The 12755-nt window shown below is 40.1% G+C and overlaps 1 non-coding gene across 1 annotated transcript; it reads right to left on the bottom strand.

Annotated features, from left to right (window-relative positions):
* Nucleotides 1–11572: 11572 nt before the first annotated feature.
* On the bottom strand, nt 11573–11647 carry Trnat-ugu (transfer RNA threonine (anticodon UGU)). Its single transcript has one exon. It is a non-coding gene; the product is annotated as a tRNA-Thr (tRNA).
* Nucleotides 11648–12755: the final 1108 nt, after the last annotated feature.

Here is a 12755-nt window from a genome sequence, read left to right as displayed (position 1 = left end):
GAGACGAGGTGCTGACGCAACTACATAGATCTGAAGATGATACAGAGTGATCATAACATGAAACCTAATTAAAAACGCGCAACTCAGGGGGAACAATAAATAAGAACTATATTAATTATCTTAACAGTTACTGAATCCTCCAGACGATTATGTCGAGCATGGTGAAAGATTATGACCATTATTATCCATTGTTAAAACTGTCCGAGGCTTACATCAGAAGTCCAATCTGCAGCAACAAAATGTTTTTATCATTTTTCCCAACACATGAAATGTCTGATAGGTAGCGAAGCACGTTTTAAATCTGATTAATTGGCAGCCAGTTAAAATGTTCGTTAATGGCAACAATAATAATGTACATACGTTCTGTAAACTGACTCGTTCCCCACCATTGCGATAAAAGACTTCTCCGTCCCACGTAAAAGACGTCCGCGAGCGAAATGACCAGGCAAACCTGCTTACCCTGTCTTGTCAAATGAATCACCCTATTGAGCATTTTCACTTGTAGAAAGGCGTTATCAAGACTGCATTGTAAGACTTGCATTGTAAGACTGCATATATATATATATATATATATATATATATATATATATATATATATATATATATATATATATATATATATATATATAATTAGTAGTGACACAAAAAGAAGCATTGTGAACAGACATAATGAATCCTATGGTAATGAAGACCCAGACCGCAACCTACTTGGTGTTAGGTACATGGCATTAGGAAACATGAAGAAGCGACATGAAGGCATACCAGTGAAGATTAGGATACATAGAAATATGCAGAGAAGGTCACTTCTCTATAGTGGACGTAATTTAGTGGTTTCTCCAGCTACTGACGAAGCTTATGAAGATAATATTTTGGTTCTTTCGGTTTGGCAGGCGACATAACAGTTTTAGAACACGAAGTATGTGTTCCTTAGTCACGTACTGTGCTATACCCCTTTACAGATTCTACCAAAACAATGTTATAATTAAATACCAATACACGCTATCTGGGAGAGTCTCACTGATGAATTACTTTTATGATGTAAATCGAACAAATTGGCCGAAGTGCAGCGACGTATGAGCATGTTACTTACTTGCTGCATTCGTCCGAGAATAGCAAGTAAGAAACTTGCGGAAATGTCAGTGCACATGTACTAATTTACCTGCCTCATATCCCGAGAAGAATTCATAAAAAAAACTACAGCATACAAGTGGATCCGCATTCACATAAAAGGAACCCTACGTGTTTCCTCGGATCTTGTCTGATGATTAGTGGTGTTTTGGCGTTCCATGCGCTCTCTGGCCACAAGCATTCCTTCCGTTGCTCTTGACTTTCAAAAAGACAACCGCAATATTATTCCTCGATTTCGAGAGAATTGCTACAGCTTTATAAAACGGTGCGTTGGTGAATATGTTTCTCTTCCTTGGAGTCTTTCATTTCATGGATGTCTGAGACGGCAACGAAACCACGTGCTTCGTTATGAAATATCTAATTATATTCTGTTGAGCTTAGATTGGCAGGTCTCTCTAACCACGCACTGCACTGTTAATCTTCTGGGTAGACGAGCTGTGTTCACTCTATCGTTGTCTCATAAATGGAACCATGTATCTATCCGGCAATGCGACCAAAAAGACCCCAAGAAGCAAATTTTTGTAGTCTTATGCTATCACTGTTTCATGAGAGTACATATGCGAAATTTGTTTGTTCAAGTATATTTCTGCAGAGAAAACACTGTTGTGTGAAGGGAGCATGGGAGGTCAGAGATAACAGTTACCGTCAGTCGCAAGGGGAAGAACTCATCACGGAATTCTCACATACTTCCATAAATTATTTCCTAGCAAGTGATTACCCATCAGTTCTCTCTGATCTTATAAGTTATCATTTCAGTTATAAAAAGTAATCCTTGTGGCAAACTAAGTCACGTAATTGACCATCTCGTTTATTCCTAAAATGGCAATTTTACCCTTGCCACCACTTCTAAATAAATTTCTACCGATGTCCATGCAAGGGAATAGAGAACGCTTAAGGGATGTGTGTTCTCGAAATTAAAACTTTTAGTCGAATTACACAGTGACATATTCAACAATGATATAAACTGCCAGAAGCAGAAACGTGTAACGCCGGAAATGCATATCCTCCTATTTCCATCTATTGCACTGCAAATTTTTTTCCTTATTTTGTTACCTGAAGATATAACATTTCTGTGTCTTTGTATATTGTAATTGTTTTACTATTTGTATATATATGCATTTATGTCGATTTATAATTGGTTTGTTTTGTGAATATTATTTGTATTTATACGCTGGGTCTGGCCTAGGGAAAACTATGCTATCCAACGAATACATCGATAGGTCGTGAGGAGAACCAAAGTGTTTAGGATCTTTGGTAGTGTTAACTCTGTCGCGTGGAGCGCGGGCAGAGGGGGAGTCTGGCTGGACTAGTGCAGTGGAGCAGGTGTGTTGTGTGACGCTCCCGCGAGTTGCCGCGCTTTCGGGGTGTGGCAGCATGTAAATGCGCACGACTTGCTATGATAGTTTCTGACATGGTGTCGCGGACGGGAAGCATTAGCTGGCGCACATCAAGAGCCCGTTTCGCCTGGTGACCGTGTCGAGAAGAAGGCGCGCCAACATCCAGCTTCTGCAATAGCGACGGCCGACAATGAGTGACTGTCGCCACCTCCTCGATCGACGGCTTCAACCTTCAATCAACCAACAAGGAAGACTGGAAGCACGTAAAGAAAGACTGAACTATAAAAGTAACTGGAGAGCAGTGGATGAGTAAGGTCATTTATTGGTACACTCATCGATGTAATAAACATTCTAGGTTAATATTGGAACAAATTATGGAACAAGATGATAATTAGCCCTTCCGCAACAGTAACTCGTCTCGTGTAAATTGGAGAGGTGGATGCAAGACTTTTCCACACAAAAATATTGTGTTACACGGATTACACAATCTTAATCCACGAATTCTTATCAAAGGCAGAAATTAATTAATTTTTGATCTATTTAATAAGAGACACGGAGAATCAGAGGAACCAGATTTGTAATACATTCTCAACTGCGCTGCCTCTGAGAAGGTAAGTTACTGACAACTTTTTGCACTGTTCATGTGCAGTAAGCCAGATTTGTGTAAATGAATTCTATTGTAAAAGTGCTTTTGATACAATATCTTGGCAACCATAGAAGCTGAAGTTATGAATTAAAATTTGTGCCAAAGCGAGGACTGTCATTAACTGATAAATTTAATGGACAGGTTCAGTTTCATTATTCGTCCCTCCAGGACTTACCGAATTATATCAACAAGCAGAATTATTGGTTTTCAGGAGGAAAATTGTAAAGGTGAGCCGACCGGAGTGCCCGTGCGGTTCTAGGCGCTACAGTCTTCAGCCGAGCGACCGCTACTGTCGCAGGTTCGAATACTGCCTCGGGCATGGATGTGTCTGATGTCCTTAGGTTAGTTAGATTTAATTAGTTCTAAGTTCTAGGCGACTGATGACCTCAGAAGTTAAGTGCATAGTGCTCAGAGCCATTTGTAACGGTGAGTTATAGTTGTTTTCTCAGTGATAAATGCTGAGACTGTGTTTTTATGGTAAATACCAACTTTCAGAAGGATAATTAAAGTAAGAAGTGAAGTATACTTAGTTTCTGGATACAAAGACCCGCTAGTTTGTCCACAAAACGCTTCGAGAAGAAGTAACAAATATTCAGTCATTTTATAAGGCTGATGACTTAGTAAGAGAGTTCAATTTACTCTAAAATTTTGCTCATAGTGTTAATATTATTGCTTTTATTTTAGAATCTAAGGTTAGACGTTACCAAAGACAACATGGGTTGTTTCATGCTCACAGAGCTTAACAGGCGTGATCACATTTTTGTAATATAAGAGGATTAGAGAACGCTGTACTTACGAACAGAGTCGAGGGTGTAAGATCGTAATAATCTGCTCGAGGGCAAACGTCAGCTACAACTGACATTCATATGAAATGTCCATTTCTCAGCGCCCTTAGACATAATAAATAATATGCAGTGACATTAACCTTTTTAACACATTGGGAAAAGGCAGTTTAGTTTAATAAAGGAATCCCTGATTATTTTTCTCTTCTGCTTATTTACTTTGATGTCCATCCAGTTGTTATCTTCATCTGCACAAAGCAAAAAATAAATCAACTCGTCTATGTCCTCCTCCGGATGTACATTACTGTTACTGAGGACGACTTAGAAGCCTGTGTTATTTCTTCACTTATTACTGAAGTTAGTATATATTACAGGTTAAAAGGGCAATGTCACCATTGAATAAATGTGGTAGAGATATTTTTCATTAAAGCGTGTTCCTTTCTCGCTTTACATGATCAAAAATGTTTAAATTCCACCTCACTCTGAAAAAATTCTGTTTTTGACTGACCTTTCCTGATCTGATTCCTCTTTCATTCCCGAATTTGTTTGTATCCTGGTTAATGATATCAGCAACACTGATATTGAAAGTACTTGTTTATCAAGAGCAGTGGAAAAGATATTGTTAAAAGCGAATCTTCAGCTGTCTCAGCATGGAATCCTGGACTAAGCGGTAACTTATGCTCATTGCAAAATGGTTATTTTAACCACATTCACGACTAGAGAGTCTTGCTGTCCACATCCATTTATAAAGCCATATCGTTCCTTTTTCTAATTTAACATATAATGAACCTGTAAACGGTCAACAGTAATTTTAGTAAGTGTTCTGTACCTAATTTAGTGAAGGCCAATAGGTAATTAATTTTGTGTGTGTATTGTGTCTCCATTCTTCTGAAATGGAAGAATTACAGCACTGTTACAATTTTGGTAACTGTCTTACTGCACAGAATATTTGTAAACAGTTTTCCATATTTTTTTCCTGTATATTTTACATTTTTGTTAATAAAATACCTGTCTTGACTTCATATCATCAAAACGGAGGTTGCTTTCTTAAGTATACTCGTGTATTGATTTTTATTCTTGCGGAATTGGTTTTCGATAAATGGTATTAGCCAAATGAAAGAATAGTTCCTTTGAGAGAGACACGGCCCTTTTCTGTACCTTTTCTTCCACGGTCCGAACTTCTGCTCCAATTCCCTAGTTATGGACAGCACATTAACCCCTAGTCAATCTTCCTATTGTTTCAAGAAGTATTTTCAGTTATCTCTTAGATGATGATCAGATTGGCATTAACAAAGGTAAAGGCCCCAGTGAGGCAATTACGACTGTACACTTGGTAGTGGAAGCAAAACATAAGAAAAATTAAGACATTTTCATAGGATTTGTGGACCTCGTTGCTTTATTTCGAGGAAGCATTGCAATGAATGGATGCTACATATGGAGCGCATGGAAAACGGAAATGAAGAAAATGGAAGCGTTTGAGATGTGATGCTGCAGAATGATGTTGAATTAGCATACTGATAGGGAATAAAGTGCGCCGCAGAACAGAATCAGCAAGTAAAGAAACACGTCGAAAACACTGACGAGAAAAAGACTGGGATGTTAGGACAGGCGTTCAGGCATGAAGAAATAACTTACACAGTACTAGAGAAAGCTGTACAGGATTAAATCCTAAGCGAAGACAGAAATTGGTGTACATCTAACAAATAATTTAGGACGATCTTTGTAAGTGCTGCTCTGAGATGATGTGTTTGCCAGAATAAAAGAAATTGTAGCTACCCGTATCAAACCACCGTCTCTGTGATTATATTTCCATCACACACTGAAGGAAACTCCCTGTTGAAATAGCTATGGTTCAAATGGCTCTGAGCAGTATGGGACTCAACATCTATGGTCATAAGTCCCCTAGAACTTAGAACTACTTAAACCTAAATAACCTAAGGACATCACACAACACCCAGTCATCACGAAATAGCTATGCTTGTCTGTTCCTCGTGATATGTAGTTTCCTCATTCAACTAATAACATTTTGTATTATGGACGCTCCGTGTCAGCCAACTGACTTTTATCCCAGGATATTTCTTTCCAAGCCGATTTTACATGAAGCAGTTATGTCGAAATGGATACCCAATTAATTTTGTTCTCTTCTCTCTATCATATTAATCCATATCCTATTCTCTTTAATTCATTTACTACCTGTTTATTAATTTTCTTTTATTACCATACTCCTTTCGTGTCCTTCCCCATATACACATCTATATTACTATTCTCTTTCTCACAGTCCACCCTTCTCAACCACACACATTAAACTGTTAATAACAAATAATATGAAGAGTTTCAACATTTTTTTCTATGTAAAGGGGGCTTTCCAGTAGATAAATGTCTCTTATTTCTAATGCTTGTTTAGTCAAATTCTACTCTTCGCATCAATTATACTTTGTTGTCGTCTCTTATTGTACTTAACAAGTAGAGAAATTCGTATACTTCCAAAAACATTTTATGTCCTCTGTTTTTGATATTTGCGCTCACTTGTATGTTCGATTTATCTGACACCAGTATTTTAGTGTTCTTAGTGTTTCCTTTCAGTTTGCGGTTATCCAAGACAACAGGCATATTTTTATAACACATTTCAAATGTTGTGTGAATTTAAAATAAGAAAATTATAAGTATCATGAATATTTACAAATTATCACAGTGCCACATCAATTAAACAACAGTGACATACATAATGTATTCATATTTTTGAGCCCCAACAATGTACTATTTTCGCACTTTGAGTGTAGAAACTTCTTTATTTCATATTACTATTATAATTTGCCCCCCCATGAACCATGGACCTTGCCGCTGGTGGGGAGGCTTGCGTGCCTCAGCGATACAGATGGCTGTACCGTAGGTGCAACCACAACGGAGGGGTATCTGTTGAGAGGCCAGACAAACATGTGGTTCCTGAAGAGGGGCAGCAGCCTTTTCAGTAGTTGCAGGGGCAACAGTCTGGATGATTGACTGATCTGGCCTTGTAACATTAACCAAAACGGCCTTGCTGTGCTGGTACTGCGAACGGCTGAAAGCAAGGGGAAACTACAGCCGTAATTTTTCCCGAGGACATGCAGCTCTACTGTATGATTAAATGATGATGGCGTCCTCTTGGGTAAAATATTTCGGAGGTAAAATAGTCCCCCATTCGGATCTCCGGGCGGGGACTACTCAGGAGGACGTCGTTATCAGGAAAAAGAAAACTGGCGTTCTACGGATCGGAGCGTGGAATGTCAGATCCCTTAATCGGGCAGGTAGGTTAGAAAATTTAAAAAGGGAAATGGATAGGTTAAAGTTAGATATAGTGGGAATTAGTGAAGTTCGGTGGCAGGAGGAACAAGACTTTTGGTCAGGTGATTACAGGGTTATGAATACAAAATCAAATAGGGGTAATGCAGGAGTAGGTTTAATAATGAATAAAAAAATAGGAATGCGGGTTAGCTACTACAAACAGCATAGTGAACGTATTATTGTGGCCAAGATAGACACAAAGCCCATGCCTACTACAGTAGTACAAATTTATATGCCAACTACCTCTGCAGATGATGAAGAAATAGATGAAATGTATGACGAGATAAAAGAAATTATTCAGGTAGTGAAAGGAGACGAAAATTTAATAGTCATGGGTGACTGGAATTCGTCAGTAGGAAAAGGGAGAGAAGGAAACATAGTAGGTGAATATGGATTGGGGGGAAGGAATGAAAGAGGAAGCCGCCTTGTAGAATTTTGCACAAAGCATAACTTAATCATAGCCAACACTTGGTTCAAGAATCATAAAAGAAGGTTGTATACCTGGAAGAATCCTGGAGATACTAGTAGGTATCAGATAGATTATATAATGGTAAGACAGAGATTTAGGAACCAGCTTTTAAATTGTAAGACATTTCCTGGGGCAGATGTGGATTCTGACCACAACCTATTGGTTATGAACTGCAGATTGAAACTGAAGAAACTGCAAAAAGGTGGGAACTTAAGGAGATGGGACCTGGATAAACTGAAAGAACCAGAGGTTGTAGAGAGTTTCAGGGAGAGCATAAGGGAACAATTGACAGGAATGGGGGAAAGAAATACCGTAGAAGAAGAATGGGTAGCTCTGAGGGATGAAGTAGTGAAGGCAGCAGAGGATCAAGTAGGTAAAAAGACGAGGGCTAATAGAAATCCTTGGGTAACAGAAGAAATATTGAATTTAATTGATGAAAGGAGAAAATACAAAAATGCAGTAAATGAAGCAGGCAAAAAGGAATACAGACGTCTCAAAAATGATATCGACAGGAAGTGCAAAATGGCTAAGCAGGGATGGCTAGAGGACAAATGTAAGGATGTAGAGGCTTGTCTCACTAGGGGTAAGATAGATACTGCCTACAGGAAAATTAAAGAGACCTTTGGAGAGAAGAGAACCACTTGTATGAATATCAAGAGCTCAGATGGCAACCCAATTCTAAGCAAAGAAGGGAAGGCAGAAAGGTGGAAGGAGTATATAGAGGGTTTATACAAGGGCGATGTACTTGAGGACAATATTATGGAAATTGAAGAGGATGTAGATGAAGACGAAATGGGAGATAAGATACTGCGTGAAGAGTTTGACAGAGCACTGAAAGACCTGAGTCGAAACAAGGCCCCGGGAGTAGACAACATTCCTTTTGAACTACTGATGGCCTCGGGAGAGCCAGTCATGACAAAACTCTACCATCTAGTGAGCACGATGTATGAGACAGGCGAAATACCCTCAGACTTCAAGAAGAATATAATAATTCCAATCCCAAAGAAAGCAGGTGTTGACAGATGTGAAAATTACCGAACTATCAGTTTAATAAGTCACAGCTGCAAAATACTAACGCGAATTCTTTACAGACGAATGGAAAAACTGGTAGAAGCCGACCTCGGGGAAGATCAGTTTGGATTCCGTAGAAATGTTGGAACACGTGAGGCAATACTGACCTTACGACTTATCTTAGAAGAAAGATTAAGAAAAGGCAAACCTACGTTTCTAGCATTTGTAGACTTAGAGAAAGCTTTTGACAATGTTAAGTGGAATACTCTCTTTCAAATTCTGAAGGTGGCAGGGGTAAAATACAGGGAGCGAAAGGCTATTTACAGTTTGTACAGAAACCAGGTGGCAGTTATAAGAGTCGAGGGGCATGAAAGGGAAGCAGTGGTTGGGAAAGGAGTAAGACAGGGTTGTAGCCTCTCCCCGATGTTATTCAATCTGTATATTGAGCAAGCAGTAAAGGAAACAAAAGAAAAATTCGGAGTAGGTATTAAAATTCATGGAGAAGAAGTAAAAACTTTGAGGTTCGCCGATGACATTGTAATTCTGTCAGAGACAGCAAAGGACTTGGAAGAGCAGTTGAACGGAATGGACAGTGTCTTGAAAGGAGGATATAAGATGAACATCAACAAAAGCAAAACGAGGATAATGGAATGTAGTCAAATTAAGTCGGGTGATGCTGAGGGAATTAGAAATGAGACACTTAAAGTAGTAAAGGAGTTTTGCTATTTAGGGAGTAAAATAACCGATGATGGTCGAAGTAGAGAGGATATAAAATGTAGACTGGCAATGGCAAGGAAAGCGTTTCTCAAGAAGAGGTATTTGTTAACATCGAGTATAGATTTAAGTGTCAGGAAGTCGTTTCTGAAAGTATTTGTATGGAGTGTAGCCATGTATGGAAGTGAAACATGGACGATAACTAGTTTGGACAAGAAGAGAATAGAAGCTTTCGAAATGTGGTGCTACAGAAGAATGCTGAAGATAAGGTGGGTAGATCACGTTACTAATGAGGAGGTATTGAATAGGATTGGGGAGAAGAGAAGTTTGTGGCACAACTTGACTAGAAGAAGGGATCGGTTGGTAGGACATGTTTTGAGGCATCAAGGGATCACAAATTTAGCATTGGAGGGCAGTGTGGAGGGTAAAAATCGTAGAGGGAGACCAAGAGATGAATACACTAAGCAGATTCAGAAGGATGTAGGTTGCAGTAGATACTGGGAGATGAAGAAGTTTGCACAGGATAGAGTAGCATGGAGAGCTGCATCAAACCAGTCTCAGGACTGAAGACCACAACAACAACATTATAATTTGGCCATTAAGTCATTATTTTCTTCACTTAACAAAGTCTTATTATACCCAACGTTGTTACACTTCATAGTGGCTTAAGTCCGAAATCGTGATAGTAATGAAAAGAAAGGAAGTTTTTAGAGCCAAAAGGCTGAAATATCGGTCAAACATTTATGTACATGTTTCTGCATATAATTTGTCTCATACATTGCTGATACAAACATCGTCACGAAAATTAGGGATAGTGGAGGAAATTTGGTTTGCCCCGCATATTAAACTTGACAGCACGTGCACAGGGAAGGATTTTTGTCGCAGTCTTGACATTTTTTGATTTTCCCAGTATTTTACATGGGAGGTGGTAGGCGCCGACAGATTACTTCGCGACATCGAGTACTTCAAAGCCGTCAGACAGATGCAAGTCTTACGTCTAGCAGAAAATATTATTCGTCATCAAAAATCTCATCAATAAATCGAGGCATCTTGTGCCAACAGCAAACTAACGTTGATGTCTGACAAGATACCCACTGCGTTTGTTGCCGCCAGAGAAACTGTCGCATCAGGGTCTGCACAGTCCCGACATTTCTCCTTCCGCAGCAACGTCACCAGGCGCCATAAAAAAGTTAATGCTCGAAACGAAATGCTGAGGGCAACGGAAGGGGCGGCTAGAAATACGACCAACACGGAAAAAAGGGGCGACGCTCGTTTTTAGCGCGGCTCTCGCGGTTTACTTTTTTTATTATTTTTGCACATCGCGGTTGACCTTTTTTCCTCCGGCGCGCCCTGGTTAACGCTCCGGGGTTGCGTGCGCACCCTCACGTACGGAGGCGGACGCAAGCCCCAAGGCGCTCCCGGACGCTATTCAGAGCGTGTAGGCCGGCCCGCGGCGCATTAATTCTCGGGTGGAGGGCGGTTTGTTTACGCGCCTACCGCGCCGTTTCCTGCCGTGTAGTCGTTACGCCACGTTTTGTGTTAATCCGGGACCTTACGCGCATCGACGTCATGTTACTTGCATTTAACTTGCAGTGCTGAGCCCTTCTTTTGTCCTCCCAGGAGGCTAAATTCGACTGCTGTGTGGTGATTTTCTGAAATATTTCAATTTAAAAATGTACTTTTCCCACAATATCTTGATTATCACAGTATTATAACTCAACCCTTAATTCATTAACACGGTATTCGTTGCTGTATACACTGACGAAAGAAATAAACTGCAACACAAACAGCAAGTTTTGAGACATAAAGTAAACTTGGTGGGCGCGATTCTACATCTGAAAGATGGTGTCTGTTCAAATTTGACGCCAGTGACATAAGAGTGGTGCTAGTAACGGCATTGCGTGAATGCAAATTAGGTTCGCCTGAAATACGTGCTTTAACGGTCGCGAACGTTAGTTATCTTTGAGACTGGATGTAGTGTGTGATGGTAGTCAATAATGTCTTTGTACTTATGTGGATATGGTTTCTGTTCATTCGGACATGTCCGAAAGAACAGACACCATTGATGACCTGCAGCCGCCTAGAACGAAATTAGAATTATATATTAGTACCTTCAGCTGCTGATGTGCGTTGATATATATCAACGAGGACAGGTGAAAATGTGTGCCCTGACCGAGACTCGAACTCGGGATCTCCTGCTTACATGGCAGACGCTCTATCCATCTGAACCACCGAGGGCACGGAAGCTAGTGCAACTGCAGGGATTATCTTGAGCACGCCGTCCGTCAGACCCACATTCTCACCTTATATGTCCACACACTACATTCGTTGTGTTGTAGGAGGACTTCACATATTGGGGTAGTGGGCGTTATTAAACCTGAATAAAATATATTAATGTGACAGAGACTGAATCTAAAGCGTTATTGTTAATAACTTGTATTTATTATAATTATCTCACGATAGAAATTAGATCATATTGAACAAATCATGAATGAAAACAAATTAAACAAATTGTACACTGTTCTTAGATATACAGGGTGATTCAAAAAGAATACCACAACTTTAGGAATTTAAAACCCTGCTACGACAAAAGGCAGAGCTAAGCACTATCTGTCGGCGAATTAAGGGAGCTATAAAGTTTCATTTAGTTGTACATTTGTTCGCTTGAGGCGCTGTTGACTAGGCGTCAGCGCCAGTTGATGCTAAGATGGCGACCGCTCAACAGAAAGCTTTTTGTGTTATTGAGTACGGCAGAAGTGAATTGACGACAGTTGTTCAGCGTGCATTTCGAACGAAGTATGGTGTTAAACCTCCTGATAGGTGGTGTATTAAACGTTGGTATAAACAGTTTACAGAGAATGGGTGTTTGTGCAAAGGGAAAAGTTCTGGACGGCCGAGAACGAATGATGAAAATGTAGCACGTATCCAGCAAGCATTTGTTTGCAGCCCAGGAAAATCGACTCGCAGAGCTAGCAGAGAGCTGCAAATTCCACAATCAATTGTATGGAGAGTCCTACGAAAAAGGTTAGTTATGAAACCTGAACGTCAGCTACCCGAGGCGATGGATCGGCCGCCAGGCAGCCCGTGACAGAGCACTTCATCACTGGCCTCCAAGAAGCCCTGATCTTACCCCATGCGATTTTTTCTTGTGGGGCTATGTTAAGGATATGGTGTTTCGGCCACCTCTCCCAGCCACCATTGATGACTTGAAACGAGAAATAACAACAGCTATCCAAACTGTTACGCCTGATATGCTACAGAGAGTGTGGAACGAGTTGGAGTATCGGGTTGATATTGCTCGAGTGTCTGGAGGGGGCCAAATTGAACATCTCAGAACTTGTTTTTGA

Source organism: Schistocerca cancellata, chromosome 6 (genome assembly GCF_023864275.1).
Source record: "Schistocerca cancellata isolate TAMUIC-IGC-003103 chromosome 6, iqSchCanc2.1, whole genome shotgun sequence".
Classification (NCBI taxonomy): Eukaryota; Metazoa; Arthropoda; class Insecta; order Orthoptera; family Acrididae; genus Schistocerca; species Schistocerca cancellata.
The sequence above is the reverse complement of the archived record's forward strand: the minus strand, read 5'-3'. Positions and strand labels throughout refer to the sequence as shown.